The sequence below is a fragment of the Bactrocera tryoni genome, unplaced genomic scaffold (assembly GCF_016617805.1).
Source record: "Bactrocera tryoni isolate S06 unplaced genomic scaffold, CSIRO_BtryS06_freeze2 scaffold_7, whole genome shotgun sequence".
Lineage (NCBI taxonomy): Eukaryota > Metazoa > Arthropoda > Insecta > Diptera > Tephritidae > Bactrocera > Bactrocera tryoni.
Window position 1 is genome coordinate 14,769,865 of NW_024396366.1, and position 17,056 is coordinate 14,786,920.

General features: G+C 36.8%; 1 pseudogene; it reads left to right on the forward strand.

Moving 5' to 3' along the window:
- Positions 1 to 1,148: 1,148 nt before the first annotated feature.
- Positions 1,149 to 14,804, forward strand: LOC120781800 (annotated as a pseudogene).
- The last annotated feature ends 2,252 nt before the right edge of the window (positions 14,805 to 17,056 follow it).

A 17,056-nucleotide genomic window follows, 5' to 3' on the forward strand; every position in this document is an offset into this window, starting at 1 on the left:
ATTTATATGCATACATAATCCCATATAATTATTATTATTATTATATTACATACATACATAACACAATTTAGCATAAAGCAATAACATATAATAACATTGAACTACCTGCTTGGATGATTAATTCGTGTCTCCAAACACACTATCAAATATCATAACAAAAACAATTTACAAAAGACAAGTACTCCGTGCTTGCAAATTTCCAGCGACACCCCTTGGCCTATAAAGCAACAAGCTGGGTCGCTTATAACATTCAAGCAAAGGTAGGTAAAAAAAAATAAAGAAATAATAAAAAGAGAAAAAAAAGCATTACATTTATGTATGTACCAATGTGCCAGTAAACGTATGCATCTCCCGCGCGACATATATACATACAAGTGTACACTTCTTTGCACATTACGTTTCTTTCTTCATATTTGAACAAATTATTTAGTACATACGTATACACATTTATGTATATAATTCAAACCATATACATACTGATATAAATATATAAACATATATGGCTATATATATTATTTCCTACTATTTCCGTGTTTTAATAAATTTATGTGCGATTAGCGAATTGTTATATGTTAGATTTTTACAAACATATATAAGAATTACATAACTACAAGCGATACGATCAAAGCAAAACAAAAAGGAAAACGTCATATGGTGCATATAAAGCATATGCATATGCAAACATATGAAAATAAATACATACATATGTAGGTACTTAGAAACAATTTTACGTATTGTATTTTTCTTTCGCGTACTTTATTTCTTTTGCAGATACAAATATACAAAATAAGCGCGAGTGAACTGAAGATACATTGACACACGTCAAAAAATTTTTTAGTCACATTTAAAGAAACAAAAAAAAAACTTTAATCTTTTTATGCGGTAGCGAATCAAAAATTTGATCACAAATATATTTTCTTTTTTTTTGTAAAATATATAATTTTTTACAAAAACTTAAAAACAAATAAAAAAAAAAACCTTTTAACTACAACCTATTTAACTACATTGCTATAGCAATATTAATTTTCAATCAATATCCATTAGACAAAACTTTAAGCTAAAAGCTTCAAACTCGATTCATATTAATGCAATCTGATAAATCAAGAGAGGTTAAGCCAAACACACCTCTATCATTAGAAATTCCGAAAATGGTTGATGAAGATAAACCGCAAGGCACACCTGTAGAAGCTACACGCTCAAAGCAGAGTTTAAAACAAAAAAGATCAAAAGATCAGACAATATATAGATTTATCACCGAAAGTGATAGTTTTATAAGATATTGTACAAGATTTCAAGCTTCCCCTATTACTGACATAACAGAATCAGTTTTGAATATAAAACTAGAAAGTGTGAACAATCTCTGGGCACGCCTTCTGGCAGCGTACGATACAGTACTAGATACTGACGACGCAGAACTGCCAGAAAACGCAAAAGCTTCGGCGATAGCCACATGTGATAACTGCCGCGATCAGTATGAGTTGACAAAGGGAATGATAACTGAAGAAATAAGTTTAGTAAGGCCAAGTAAAGCCACTACTCCCCCTCCCAGAGTTGTTACAACACCAAAAGAAGACCTAGATAAAGGCATGTATCTCAAAGTACCAGCTTGTGATACTGAAGTTTTTAATGGATGTTATGATCAATGGCCGTCCTTCCGGGACATGTTCACTGCCGTTTATATAAACCATCCTAAACTCTCACAAGCACAAAAGTTATACTAACTAAGGTACAAAATAAAAGGGGAAGCAGGCAGTATCGTCAAGCAATTAGCTTTAAATGACGAAAATTTTAAGCTGGCTTGGGAAGCACTGGTCGAAAGATACGAAAATGGAAGGGTTATGATAGAAAACTCAATAAAAACATTATTACATCTACCAAAAATTCAAAAAGAAACCAGCCAGGAATTTCAACATTTATACTCGACAGTGACTAATTGCATATCAGTGTTAAAAACACAAAATATCTCCACAGAATCGTGGGACCCCATCATAGTAACTATTTGTGCAGAAACAGTCCCTGATGCTGCGTTACTACGATGGGAACAATCACTTGTGGAAAGAAAAAAAATGCCCACAAGGGAACAAATTAAAGCATTCCTCACTGCTCAATACGAGATAGCTGAGCGAATTTACAACAAAAATATAAATATACAAAGGCATCAAAATGACTCAAGTAAAAACTTGTTCAAACCTCATGCCAGCGATAATATGCAATTCAATAGACACGTTAATAAAAGTCACACTTTCGTGTCAAACCAAACTAATAAATGGCAACCATTATGTGAAATTTGTAAAGGAGGTCACAACATAAGATCTTGCGAGAAATTTAAAAAAGTTTCCGTTTCTGACAGGAACAATCTTGTTAGACAACAGAAACTTTGCATTAACTGTCTGTCGAATGCTCATACGACAAAAGACTGTGAATGCAAATTTAATTGTGTGTACTGTCAACGAAGACATCACTCACTGCTTCATATTACCAACTTTCAAAATATGAAGCAAAATCAATTTCAAAAAACCACGGGGTTAGTCGCTACAACTACATCAAGTAGTCCCGAAACCTCAAATCCCGAAAAAAGGGAAGAACAACCATGTTGCTCTAAAGCAGCAAAAATTCATGCGCTTCATTCAGAAAATGAAAGCAAAATTCTTTTACCCACTGCGGTCATCACCATAGAACATAAGGGTGATTTATTCAAACTAAGAGCACTAATAGATTAAGGATCTCAAAGATCCTTTATATCATCAAAGGCTCAAAATCGGCTCAAATTGCCAATAAAACAATCAAATTTCCAAATTTCGGGAATGGGCGGAAGAATTATCCAAAATTCGAACAAAATATGCCCAATTACCATAGTATCTCCAAATGCGGATATTAGAATAAAATTTGCTTCCAAGCTATGAAGTAAATGAAATACACTGGGAAAAATGCTCACATCTCAAATTAGCAGATCCCAATTGTCATACTCTATCACAAATCGACATATTATTAGGCAGTGACTTAATACCTCAAATAATTCTTGAAGGTATAGAGAAAATCTCCAATAAATTGTTAGCCCAAAATACAATCTTTGGGTGGATTATAAGTGGCCAAGTCCCTGAAAAAATCAATTCTTTCACCACACAAGTGGAGAATATCTCAAACTAGGTTTTAAATAATCAACTTAAAAAATTCTGGGAAATAGAAGAATTACCCCAAATCACCCAAATTTCAGAAGAAGACCAGGCATGCGAAGCCTATTACAAGTCCACAACAACAAGAAACGAACATGGTCGTTATGTTGTGCGACTACCATTCAAACCAACTTTTCCTGAAACCATAGCTCTAGGCCACTCTAGAATATCAGCAGTCCAGCAATTTCTAAGCCTGGAAAAAAACCTGATAAAGAAAAGTGAGCTTAAATCGGCATACGATAATGTAATGGACGAATATCTTGACCTCAATCATATGGAAGAAGCTGTACCATATGAAAAAGTGTCTAAAGGTAGATATTTATCTTTTTATCTGCCACATCATGGGGTAATAAGACCTGATAAAACGACAACAAAAGTACGAGTGGTTTTCAATGCCTCAAAGTGTACGAGCTCAGGCAAATTACTCAATGATGTACTATACACAGGGCCAACATTATACCCTGATCTCATATTGCTAATTCTAAATTGGCGCATGTTTAAATACGATTTCAATGGGGATGTAGGAAAAATGTACAGGCAAATTCTGGTACATGAAGATGACCAAGATTTCCAACGTATAGTCTTTCGCAAATCAAGTAATAGTCCAATCAGCGACTACAAACTTAAAACCGTCACCTTTGGCATCAATTGTGCACCCTATTTGGTCATTAGAACATTACATGAAGTGGCGCAAACAAATGCAACAAATTTGCCTTTAGTATCTTCTGTGTTGCAAACACAAACATACGTGGACGACATACTATCAGGTAGCCACAGTATCGCATTAGCATTCGAATCACTATCGCAAGTGATCAAAGCATTAAATTTTGCAGGTTTCCCTCTAAAGAAAATTACTTCAAATCTCCCTGAAATTATAAAAGACATTAAGAAAGAAGACTTATTAGATACAGACTTCCTTAAATTTGAAAAGGCTAGTACCACCAAAACTCTAGGGATTCAATGGAATGCGATAACAGATCAATTCTCATATGCAATTGAGTCAATATCTGCTATGTCCGCCATTCGAAAACGTCAAATACTTTCCTCGGTGGCAAAACTTTTCGACCCCGCAGGATGGCTTTCGCCAATAATGATTCAAGCTAAAAACCTCATTCAAGAATTGTGGCAAGATGGCACTGAATGGGATCAACAGGTAAAACCTTTACGTTTAGCGAGATGAGTTCAATTTGCTAACAATTTACATACTATATCTGAAATTCGAATCCCTCGATAGGTAAATTTCACCCCTAACATTAACGCAGAATTACACGGTTTCTGTGATGCCTCTGAAAAGGCTTACGTACGCACACAGTAAGATAACAAAATATCTGCACACCTCCTGGTAGCCAAAGCCAAAGTTGCACCTTTGAAGACACTCAGTCTGCCACGGCTTGAACTGAATGGTGCTCTTCTGTTAGCAAAATTAATTTCAATTATCCAAACCCATCTCAAATTAAACGATCGAAATGTATCTTTGGTCAGACTCAGAGATAGTTTTAGCATGGTTAGAAAAACCACCCTATATCGGGAAGACCTATGTATCTAACCGAATATCTCAAATCTTAGACTTAGTTGGCCCAACAAAATGGCAACATGTTGGAAGTGCAGATAACCCAGCGGATCTTGGGACAAGAGGCTGGAAGCCACTGCACCTCACCAGCACTACACTCTGGGGGAACGGTCCCACATGGCTAACAGAATCACTAGAATTCTGGCCAAAGTCTCCTGCTCGGAATATCATAACTCCAGAAAGTCGGAAAATAGAAAATTTTCATATCACTCCAGAAGAGGATGATATTCTCCACAGATTTTCATCATTTCCTAGAGCACTAAGGGTAGTCGCATATATGAACCAATTCATTCAAAGTCTTAAACAAAAAATGAAAGGAGCACCAAATGATCCTTGCGTACAACTAACGCATTCCGACTTGCAACATGCCAAGCTCAGTCTAATACTATATACACAAACTCGCTATTTCAGCAAAGAGATATCAAGGTTGCTTGAAAAGCGACCTCTCGAAAAGGGAAGCTCACTTCTCGTTTTAAATCCATTCTTGGACTCTAAGGGATTAATAAGGACAAATGGAAGATTAGCGAACTCCAGCCTTAGTTATAACGAACGACATCCCATCATTATTCCAGAGAAATCCCGTTTTACTTACCTATTTCTAGCATATCTGCACCAGCTTACACTGCATGGTGAGCATCACTTAATGCAACAAATGGTCCGTCAAGAATTTTATATACCGCGACTAAAGCCACAAATCAAAAGGACGATTTTCATGTGTAAGCCATGTACCATGTGGCTGTCTTTGTATGTTTTACGACAAAGGCAGTACACCTCGAGCTTTGTTCAGATCTGGCTTTCTTGCAGCATTTGCACGCTTTGTCGCACGACGCGGATTTCCATCAAAAATAATGAGCGATAATGGGAAAAACTTTGTCGGAGCCCAAAGAGCAACAGAGAAGGAGTTTATAAACTTCATGAAAGAAGTATCCCCTGAAATTGTTAATAAATATGCACCCCAAGGGATCGATTAGCAGTTTATACCTCCATGTTCTCCACACATGGGCGGACTTTGGGAATCAGCAGTAAAAAGCTTTAAGTCCCATTTAAAGAAAACGGCTGGTAATCATAAATTTAATTATGAGGAGTTTACTACATTACTCACTCGTATCGAAGCCGTGTTAAATTAAAGACCCATATCACCCCCCTCGCAAGATCCCTCCGATTTCACAGCTCTTACACCAGGTCATTTCCTCAGAGGAGCTCTTCTTCTCGCCATACCTGAGACAGAAAGAGACTCACTCACTTTAATAAATCGATGGGAAAGAATCAAGATTCTCCATCACGAATTCAGCCACAGATGGAAGGAAGACTATCTCAAGGATCTCCATAAGAGATATCGATGGAAAACGGCCCAGAAGGAAGCCAATGCAGGAAAATGCGTCATCATACAGGACGAATGCCTTCCTCCAACAGAATGGCGACTAGGCCGCATTGAAAAGGTTCATCGAGGACCAGATGGTATACGAGTAGTCGATGTTCGAACACAAACCGGCATATTAACTCGACCAGTCACTAAACTGTGTTTTCTTCCAAACAGCGAAGAACAACTTCAACCAAAACCGCAATATAACTCGCAAAATTAATCGAAAAATAATAAATCAATTTCGCTAATTCGAAATTAACCCGCTATATAATCCGTACATAAAAGTAAAATCAAACAAGCGCATTGAAGATCAACCTATTATACATATATATATGTATAGATATGTATAGTAGATATGTAGCTACAACAACTACATCATAACATTATAAATAAAATCAATTTAATGCAATCTTATATTCCCATAGAAATGGATGTAGAGGAGACATAAACCACCTCCAACACCGTAAGGTCTGAAATCGCTGCACCCAAAGCGTCGACTGTACCCGTTGCCGCTCCAAGGAGCAATATTATGCGCCCACCGCCGTCCGCCGCAGCAATCAGGGGAATCAGAGAAGAGCAGCTAATGGAGCCGCAGGGGCCTCCATGTTGCAGTCTGTGCCATCGCCCACACGCCCTGAAACGATGCACCATCTTTCGAAGTATGAAGCCCGCTCAACGACAACAGGTTACAAGGGCCCACGGGCACCGTAGAGTGCTGGGCCGACGGTGCCTGCCAATATTGTCAAAGGCCGCACCACACTCTGTTCCACCGATTTTCCACACGATCCAATCGCACCAACTCCCGTACCAGACCACGCAGCGATCCTATCCGGCGACGACGACGCATCCAACCAACCACCACACGTACACGGCCATCTCCGCCATGCCACGCTCATCGCCAGCAATAACGACGCTCAACAGGGTTGAGCGCTGTATTTAGTACACTACAACAGCTGCAGAGGCTCCTAGCCGATTAATTCGCCTAGGGGGGCCGGGATGTTCACATGAGCTATGAACGTTATGCAGCATCCCACATCGCATCACCTCACGTCACACCTCATCACACAACAGTTCACAGCACACACCACTACACACACACGCATCAAACTTGGTACTAACACCGCTCATTATTACAACACAACAACCACATGATCATCAACGAGACGACTCGGAATAATCTAATTCACCACCCAAACTATCAAAAGGGATAGATCGGAACGGGATCCCTCTCTTTTTCGTTTCATCCGCAAAGTAAGACGATCGACCCGCAATGATTTTTTTCTTCTTAAAACCGCAACCTCCGCACATTCTTCTTGTGACTTCCCGCCAAAGTGACGTTGTGACGTGAGTCCCGGATTTCGCCGCAGTGTCAGTGTGTGAAAAGAATAATTAAATTGTTATACTAATAAAAGAAATACAATTAGTGAAATCAACTAAATAAAAATTGAAAGTGTGCGATAGAAAGTGTTGTTTTTATTTGGCATAAGTATACTACAAGTATATCGAGTAAGTATACTAGTGTTGCACGTTAACAGAGACCTTTCAAAAGGTTTGCACCGGCATACCGGCCAACGAGCTAAAACACTCGTTCGACATGCTTTTGGATCGTGCAAAAAGCTGTATTGAAGCAGAAGGATACTAGTTTGAATAAAATAAATTGATTTTGCCGAAAAAACCGTTTGTTCTGTTTTTTTCTAAGTCCTGTTTGCTTTGCGACGCACCTTGTAGATAATTCTGATCATAGTCTTTATTCAATGCTCAGCCAGAGAACATAAAACATAGAGAAGGTGCAAATTGAATTCTGTGTGATGTTCGATTGGACGGCTAACAGAACTTATAAGATTGTGACACGGAATTTCACCATTCTCGCTGCTATTTAGCAGAAATAAGCAGAAACATATGTAAAACGACTGAATTCATACGAGAATGAATAAAGAGAAATGCTTTGAAGAAAAATATGCAAAGTCACACAAAGAATGTAAAGAAGCATTCTCTGAGTCACATATGCGTGATTATCTTCTATCATATGAATAAAAATTTTAATTTTTTTACAAAATCGTGATAAATTAGGAAAAAAATAATTTAATTGTATTTTTTAATTTTTAATTATTTCAAAAAAGTTATATTTATTTCGACTATTACAAAGTGAAGATGTATCAAATGAACTTCATTTCTTCAAAGAAAATTGATGACCTTCATGAAATATGCATATTCGCATTATATTGTTATCATTTCCATATTTGCACCAATTGAATTTCTATGGCATATATGTACATACATATATTATTTCTTTGGCACATTTGTCTGTATGTTTACGAAAGCAAATGCGAGCCACGTACATATGTACATACATTCATAATAACAAGTATCGCACGCATCTTTCGCATCTCCGTTGTCACAGTCAACCAATGGCCGAAACTGGTGTTTTGTCAAAGAGTCAAGTGCTGAACACATTGATCGCGAATACACACGTTCTTATGGACACAGTTATGTAGTTGTGCAGCTGCCTCAATAACTGTGTCCCTAAGAACGTGTGTCTTCTAATATTTTACAGATGTCGTTTGCAGTCTGTCGCGCTCATTGTTTTTAGCACTTCAATGTGTCGAAACACTGACGCAACGATAAAGCGTTGTTGTTGGTAGAAAATCCGAGCTGTGCCGAAAGAAAGTAACAAACGATCGCCGATTGTTACCGCTTCCCTTGCTGCTCGAACAGCTTCGCCAACAAGCTAGCGTAAATATGTATGTTTTTGTATGAGCTTGCATACATATCGACGCTGATTTTTAATTTTGCCACAGAAAAATATTTTAGAATTGACAAATATTATAAATCGACAACAGCTATGTTGCCACTTTTCTCACTTCTTTCTGTGAAGAAGCATCAGAAAGTTGTTCAATTTATGATTTTTAGCTTTTGTCATCGTCGCGAAAAGACGCTTGTTGGCAAAGGCATGCTCGGGGCGATGTTATGGCGTCTGTTTTTATGAATGAAGCGAGGTCGCTTGTGGAATTTGCGCCTGTGTTTATGAAAGAAATCGTTTTTGTTGTAAAATTTACTACATTTTGGCCAATTTGGCTGCCATATTGACTTGTGATGCTTCTGCTATTTAGACAATTGTTGTTTTTATACAACAGTGCTTAAATTTTTTGTTAGTGACATATGACATGTGTACGCATATGTATGTATGTATACAAATATATGTACATATAAGTATACATGAATGTACATATATGAACATGCAGATCAATCCGCGGACATGTAATATGTGTATTGATAAGTGATAAAATCATGATTTGAATTTCTGAATGCGCACATGCGTATACATGCAATCATATGGGCAGATAATAAGATTAATATGATAGACGATATATCTATCAACTGTTACAATTAATAAAACACATTGACATCGCATGTTGATTGTTTTTGCCTGTCATTCGTTCTTTCTATGGATGACTGTCAAGTTAACAAAACATACAGAACGTAAGTGTTCCGAATGCACTGAGTGTATCGAAAAAAATTTTTCAACATTGTGTGTATTTTTATCAGATTTCAACGTGATTAACATTCTGCGTACAACACAAAGCAAGTGAGTATTGTTGTTGTTTCATATGTGATGCCATGCGGTTCGATTGTCGCTTGAAAATGCGCGGTGTGTGTAAAAAAAAGTGTTTCAACATTGTGTGTTTTTTCCAGATTTAATTCCATCGATTTGCTACATTTATTCGAACCGATTTTGTGTTTTTCTGCTGACCGTGCAACACACACAAAGCAAGTGAGTATTGTTATTGTTTCGTAAGTGCTTCCATGCGGTTCGGAAATACACTGTTGGTGGGTCTTATTGCATATGGGTGTGTGGGTAAAATACATAGTTTAAGATGTAGTTTTAGGTTAATTTTTCCATTTTTATTTATGTACTTCAAATATGCATATTTTTATTTATGTACTTCAAATATGCATACTCTAGCACGACCACAGGGGACAACACTAACTACCTTTTTCGAGTTGTGCAAAAACGATGAATTTGCAAGAACATTGCTATATTCCGAAATACCACAATATTTCACTTGGAATCCATCATCGAAAACATTTCAACGACGAAAGCTAGGGGAGCGTGCTTCATCCAAATGTCCGTAAAACCGATGCCATAAGACGTATTTACACCATCCATCCGAACAACGCCGAATGTTTTTATTTGCGTCTGCTATTAGTCAACGTGCGCGGACCAAGATCATTTGATGATTTGAAACTGTTGACGGTCAGTTATGTGCGACGTATCGTGAAGCATGTCAGCGATTGCATTTGTTAGAAGATGATATATCATGACTATTCGCCATAATAATATCTACATGCCTTCCGTCAAATCCGCAATAACTGTGGAATAAGTACAAAGACTGCATGACCGAGGACTTATTAATTTTGGCGCGTAATCGAGCATCGGACGCAGACTTGCTATATACGTTACAAATGTATAATTCTGCTTTGATATTGGTTGAAGATCTGTGCCTTACAATTGCGAATAAGGCATTAGCGCAACTTGGCATTACTGCGCCCAGTCATTGACCATGAGCTTCAACGTGAACAACAATACGATTGCAATGAATTGCGTGCTTTCATACAAGCTAACATTACCAAATTGAATATTCAGCAGAAAAATGCTTATGATAAGATTATACGAGCGGTTGACAATAACGCCGGTGGATTCTACTGTCTTGATGCGCTCGGTGGTACAGGGAAAACGTTTCTGGTCTCTTTGATTCTTGCTACTATACGGTCACAGCAGAAAATTGCGCTGGCAATTGCTTCGTCAGGCATCGCTGGTACTCTACTTGATGGCGGCCGAACAGCACATTCTGCGTTGAAACTACCGTTGAACATCCAAGTCGTTGAAACACCAACGTGCAACATATCGAGGAATTCAACAATGGCAAAAGTTTTGCGAGGAGCTGGAATAGTTCTATGGGATGAGTGCCCAATGGCTAACAAAAAGTCATTAGAAGCATTCAATAGAACAATGCAAGATTTACGCCAAAAGCAACAAATTTTTGGCGGAGCATTAGTCTTATTATCCGGCGATTTTCGGCAAACTTTGTCAGTCATTCCTCGATCAACTTCTGCCGACGAAATAAACGTATGTTTAAAATCGTCAGTTTTGTGGAGACATGTTCAAAGGCTGACTCTTACCATCAACATGCGAGTCCAATTGCAAAATGATCGATCCGCAGCGGCGTTTTCGAAACAGTTGTTGGACATTGGCGAAGGCAAAATGCCAATCGATGATACCGGTTTGATCACATTGCCGAACAACTTTTGTACACTTTTACAATCGAAAGAAGAATTGATTGAAAGTGTATTTCCGAATATTGTTCAACACTATCAACCCCACGATTATTTAAGTGAACGCGCAATATTGGCACCGAAAAATGTACACGTCAACGAAATCAATTTTGCCATTCAAGAAAAACTGCCAGGAGAAGCTAAAACATATATGTAAATCGATTGACAGCGTTTTAAATCAAGATGAAGTAGTCAATTATCTAACTGAATTCTTGAATTCTTTGGATCCTCCCGGTCTGCCACCGCATCGTTTGGTCCTGAAAGTCGGTTCACCCATTATACTTCTACGAAATCTGAAGCCACCGACTTTGTGTAATGGCACAAGACTTTCAGTCAAAAAATTGTGGCCAAATTTGATTGAAGCAACAATACTAAATGGCAAGGCAGCAGGTGAAGTTGTACTCTTACCACGCATTCCCATGATTCCAACGGACATGCCGTTTGAATTTAAGCGCTTGCAGTTCCCAGTACGTCTTGCCTTTGCGATGACCATCAACAAATCGCAAGGGCAAGCGTTTCAAGTGTGCGGCGTCAATTTGGAAGAACCGTGCTTCTCCCACGGCCAATTGTTCGTCGCATGCTCGAGAGTGGGAACACCAAGGTGCTTATTCATTTACGCGCCAGGTGGAAAAACCAAAAATGTTGTATACCAATATGTTTTATAAATGTTTTATAAATAAGTAACAGTTTTACAACAATAAATAAAACACAAAGTAAAAACCCTTAAGAGTTCTAATCAATTCAATTTCTATTACTAAGAAACATAATACAAAAATATTTATTAGTATAGTATATTATGTAAAAATCAAATTAAATTATTAAATATACAAGTCCAAATTGACTGTAAATAGTACTATGCATGCATTCATACAAAATTATAGTCATATCATAATTATTTTTACATGCCAATATGGAAATACCGACGGCAAAACGCAAAAGCATACATATTTGCATACATTACGAAAGCAAAATTGAAGCATGGAAATATCACAATGCTGTGTTTGGAGTATCATAAGGAGAATGCATACATATACTCGTATTTATGTGTCTTCATATTCTTCATATTTTTCTTCAATATTCCTTGATTGCGCATACATGCTATGACATCATATGCCGTACATATGTATATTATTTCTCTTCATATTCTCCGTTTGAGTATGTGGAGAACTGTTAAAAATGTTAACATTTCACAGCGTGAATTCTGTAGTTGTGTGGTGACATTCCGTGTCGCAATTTTATAAAATGTTCGCTGTCGAACCTGCACCTTCTCTATGTTTTATGTTCTCTGGCTCAGCTCTGTTCAAGCGCAACTCTTAAGATTTCTCCTGCCGAGGTGGCAGTGGTGAAACTCCCTCATCTCCACCGTTTTAACCAAAAATATTTTTACGTTCTTTGCATAGTGAACATTCTATATGATATGCATACGTTCTCCGGTTTAATCATGGGACTTTTGATTTTTTTGCTTTTAATTGATTTAGTTACGTTCACCTAAATTATTATGAAGAACTGAAATTGACATTTATTTCTGTTATTAAGAATTATACCTTAAACTGAATGTGGGTTTTTATTTTGCAAACAAGGAATTGACAATGTGTTAAGGTTGATGTTTTCATGCTCTTCAGGAATTTGGGTTCTATTTCAAATAGTATGATGCTTCACCTGATAATTGACTGCATAGCAGCCTGCAGACGCATGATAAAAAAGATGACATCGCCTTACTAGCACTTAGCAATATACTGGGGCTTGGTGAGTATTTGTGCTTCAGGGGAGGCCACAATAGACATAAGGACGCGGTGCAATCCTTCTCTATTTATCTTATCTTACCTTACCACCAATTGATTTTACTCACAATTACCATGTGTTTGACCACAGTATATACAGTAGATAACCTTTTCGTGGTAGCTTTCTGAGGGGTGAATAGCGGCCATCTTGGATTTTCAGAGGTAGCAACGCAGTGCTGTATATATTGAGGCGTAAATACTTAGCAAATTTATTCTATTAAATAACAAAAACTATAAATATTGTTGCTTAATATAAAAGGAAATTATTTATTAATGACATATATTTACTAATATTTGATTTAAACGCCATAGCGTGGAATATTTTGCCTATAAAAATATCATTTACTGATAGTCAGATATTCTTTATGTAGTGAGTTCTTATTAATAAAAAGCAGCCCTGTTTTTAGATTTCTCTGTGGTGAGTTTTCTTCTGAATGTATTTGTTTACATTTGACCGACAGAAAACATAAAAGGTGCATCTTTCCATACACAACATTTTAATTAAATCAAAACAAAGTTTTGTTTGTATAAAGCTACTAAATATTTTATTTAAAGTTTAATATTGGAGTGAACATAGGTTTTATACAATAGAAAATGTACTTAAACGAAGTGAAAATATACCGGAAAACACACCCATCGTGCGGGGCTATGATTGGAATCAAGGAATTGATTGCTCAAATTTAATTGAGTCGTATGTTAATACGGGGTTTCAAGCTACTAATCTTGGGTTGGCAATAAGAGAAATCAATCTAATGGTAATGTAACCATTTTTTATGGAAAGGTTTATGTATTTTAAAATATTCTTAGCTTGATTGTAGGCAGCAGCCGTTGAAACCCGAAGAAGCCGATTTGCATGAAACGGATGAATTCATTAGACGAAAACATTGCTGTACAATATCCCTTGGATTCACATCCAATCTCGTGTCGATTCCTCGTTGAACACCAAATGGTGGATTGTGTAGAAACGACATGCCGCTACTTGAGGAAATGGTTGAAGAGCAAAAAACGAAAGGCATGATTTGGTCTCCTTCTCGTATTATACAACGACTTAAGGATAAACGACACCAGCTCAATATACTACTGGGCTGAGAAACATAAAATACCTGTGTTTTGCCCTGCGTTTACAGATGGTAGCCTAGGTGACATGATGTACTTATTTCCACTCTTTCCGTTACTCCGTATTAGTGGTAGATATTTTGTCCGATTTGCGACGTCTAAGCACTATGGCTGTGAAAGCCACCAAGTCGGGAATGATTATAATTGGTGGCGGTATTATAAAGCATCACATATGCCATGCGAATTTGATGAGAAATGGAGCCGATTATTCCGTTTTTATTAACACACAAAATAAAGAAAGAAGCTTCACCAGTTAAGGTTAAGGTGTATGCAGAAGCTAGTTTAGTAGTGCCATTGATTGTTGGTGAGACTTCTGTTAAAAGACATTTCAATGCAAAAAAAGGAAACGAACCATGATAATAAATAATTGTAATAAATATGCAAATTTGTGGACTTTAATTTGTAATAGTAAACGAACTTTTTAATAAAGCTTAGTCAATAACGACTTACGATCTTCGTCACCAGAAGATGTATATTTATATTCTATCAAGAACTGTTAACTCGTTTCAGATTATTTAATTTATTGGCATATGTATTTCTCATATATTTTTATTATAACGAAATTAAACAAATTTTATTAATATTATAAATATTTTTAATAGTTTATTTTTGAATCTTTAATTTTTGCATTTTCCACACCACCCATGAGGTTTGCAATAAGGCGCGTTACCGACTTTTTTTAGGTGTTCGGTTCCCCGGTAGGCCTATTTTCACCTTTACAACTTAAAATAAAAATAATTAATAATTTTCATAAAAATTTAAATAAAAATATTGCACAAAATAATTTAATAAGATGTTTAAGCTCCCACAATAGATGCATCCAAAATCCTATAACTCTATTAAATATATTAAAACACAGAAACTAACATTTAGAAGGGGGAGGAAGTTACCTATGTGAAATGCATAAAAATTTGACGTGCCGAAAATGAGGGTTAGCTGCCTGCCTATTAAAAATTCTCAAAGAAAAATAAGTTCTAATTCTTATAAAAAGGTATTTTAAAACGTCAGGCTCTGAATTTTCGCAGCAATAAAAAGGCTCTACATCTCCCATCATACTATGTAATTTTTTTGAAAATCCTAAAAGATGACAACAGGAATCAAAATTGTCATTCAATATTGCATCAAGTTTTTTCAAAAAATCTATGAAGGGTTCAGGAGCTTTTACCAGATTTGACGAATCGTACACTTTTTCTTTTGTAAAAGTGAATGCGTCTTCAGGGATCTGATCTTTTTCAAAAAGTGGCAAAGGTTGGGAACAATTATGCAATTTAAAATATTCATAATACATATAACCATAAAAATATGCAAATGAATTTCGCTGTAGGAAATCGCTTTCAATTACATCGATTTCAATACAATTCCTAACATTATAGGGCCTATCTAAGAACGGTCTTGGCAAACCTTGAAATGTTTGCCAAGAACTATCCTGAATCAAAGGGTCATTACATACCTTTTCAAAGGTATTGAACGAAAATAGTTCTAAATCTCTACCCTGCAGAGATTCGCAATTGCCACGTGTCACAAATTTGACATGTCTAAGGCCCCAAGATTGGCGGAAAAGGTCAGAAAACATAGAAGTAGTTGTTCTTGAGTTCAGTCCTCCCCCTTTCCTAATCTGTCCGAAGTAGTGTTCTAGTTCGTCTTGGCAAAGTCTTCTTGTCTTTATATATTCAAATCCCTCCCGGGACAATATGCGCCACAATCGTCTTAAACTGCGAATGTTAAGAAGCCAACCTCTAATAAACGAAAATGTATTTGTGATATCTCGACCAAACATATCACAAACAGTGAAAGAGTTAAGTGCTTCTTCGGCTTCTACTAAAAAAATTCATTTGATCTAAGCTGCCCGAAAAGGGTTCACCATATTTTTTTAATGCTCCGAGGCATTTACTATTAAAAGTATTGAAGAGTTGGTCGAAAAACAATACAAACTCTGCGGTATTTAAAAAGGTTTGAGACTGAGATGTATTTAAGTGACCCGTTGTATACATGGCTAACAATCCGCTAGCAACTGTATTGCTAAAGACCTGGGCAGCTAAACGTACATTCATTTTTTGGAAAGTACTGGGCTTTAAATGTGCGGAAGTCAATTTTGGCGCACATCGAATATCACGATGTGAATCCCCATAGTCCTCCAATCCTACTATAAAATCCCTATACCTATCATATTTCAAATGAGTTTTCAATGACATTTCATCACAACACAATGAAATGTATTTCTCCTCATTACTAAAGCCTCGGCTACGCAACTCCAGGAACTTAATGCTGCAAAATGAGCATCCAGGATTTCTTGGCCAACATTTTATAAATTTTGAAAGAGTGGTTGTAGAAGGCCAATGAAAAAGGGGTCGCAAATACCTATAGGCCAAAGGAGATGTGAATTTTACTCCAAGGGCTATAGTCTTCATATTTTTACTATATCTGCGACCTGAAGGGCTGCGAGAAGTGTTTTTTACACTATTTCTGACACATATTGCGAAATGTGGTGGTAATTTGCCACAAATCTCATCAATTTGGGGATGAATATAGTTTTGATTAAGTAAATATTCTCTTTGGGCTTTAAGTTCAATATCTCCTGTTCTTTTTCTTTTATTGATTTCATTTATAATGAAATTTGATTCATCGCATTGTCAAGTTGTTCTTGACAATTTTGATGACTGAAGGATCCATCGCAGAAATATGATTCGGTTTGGGTCCCCTGACATCGAACCCCAAAAGG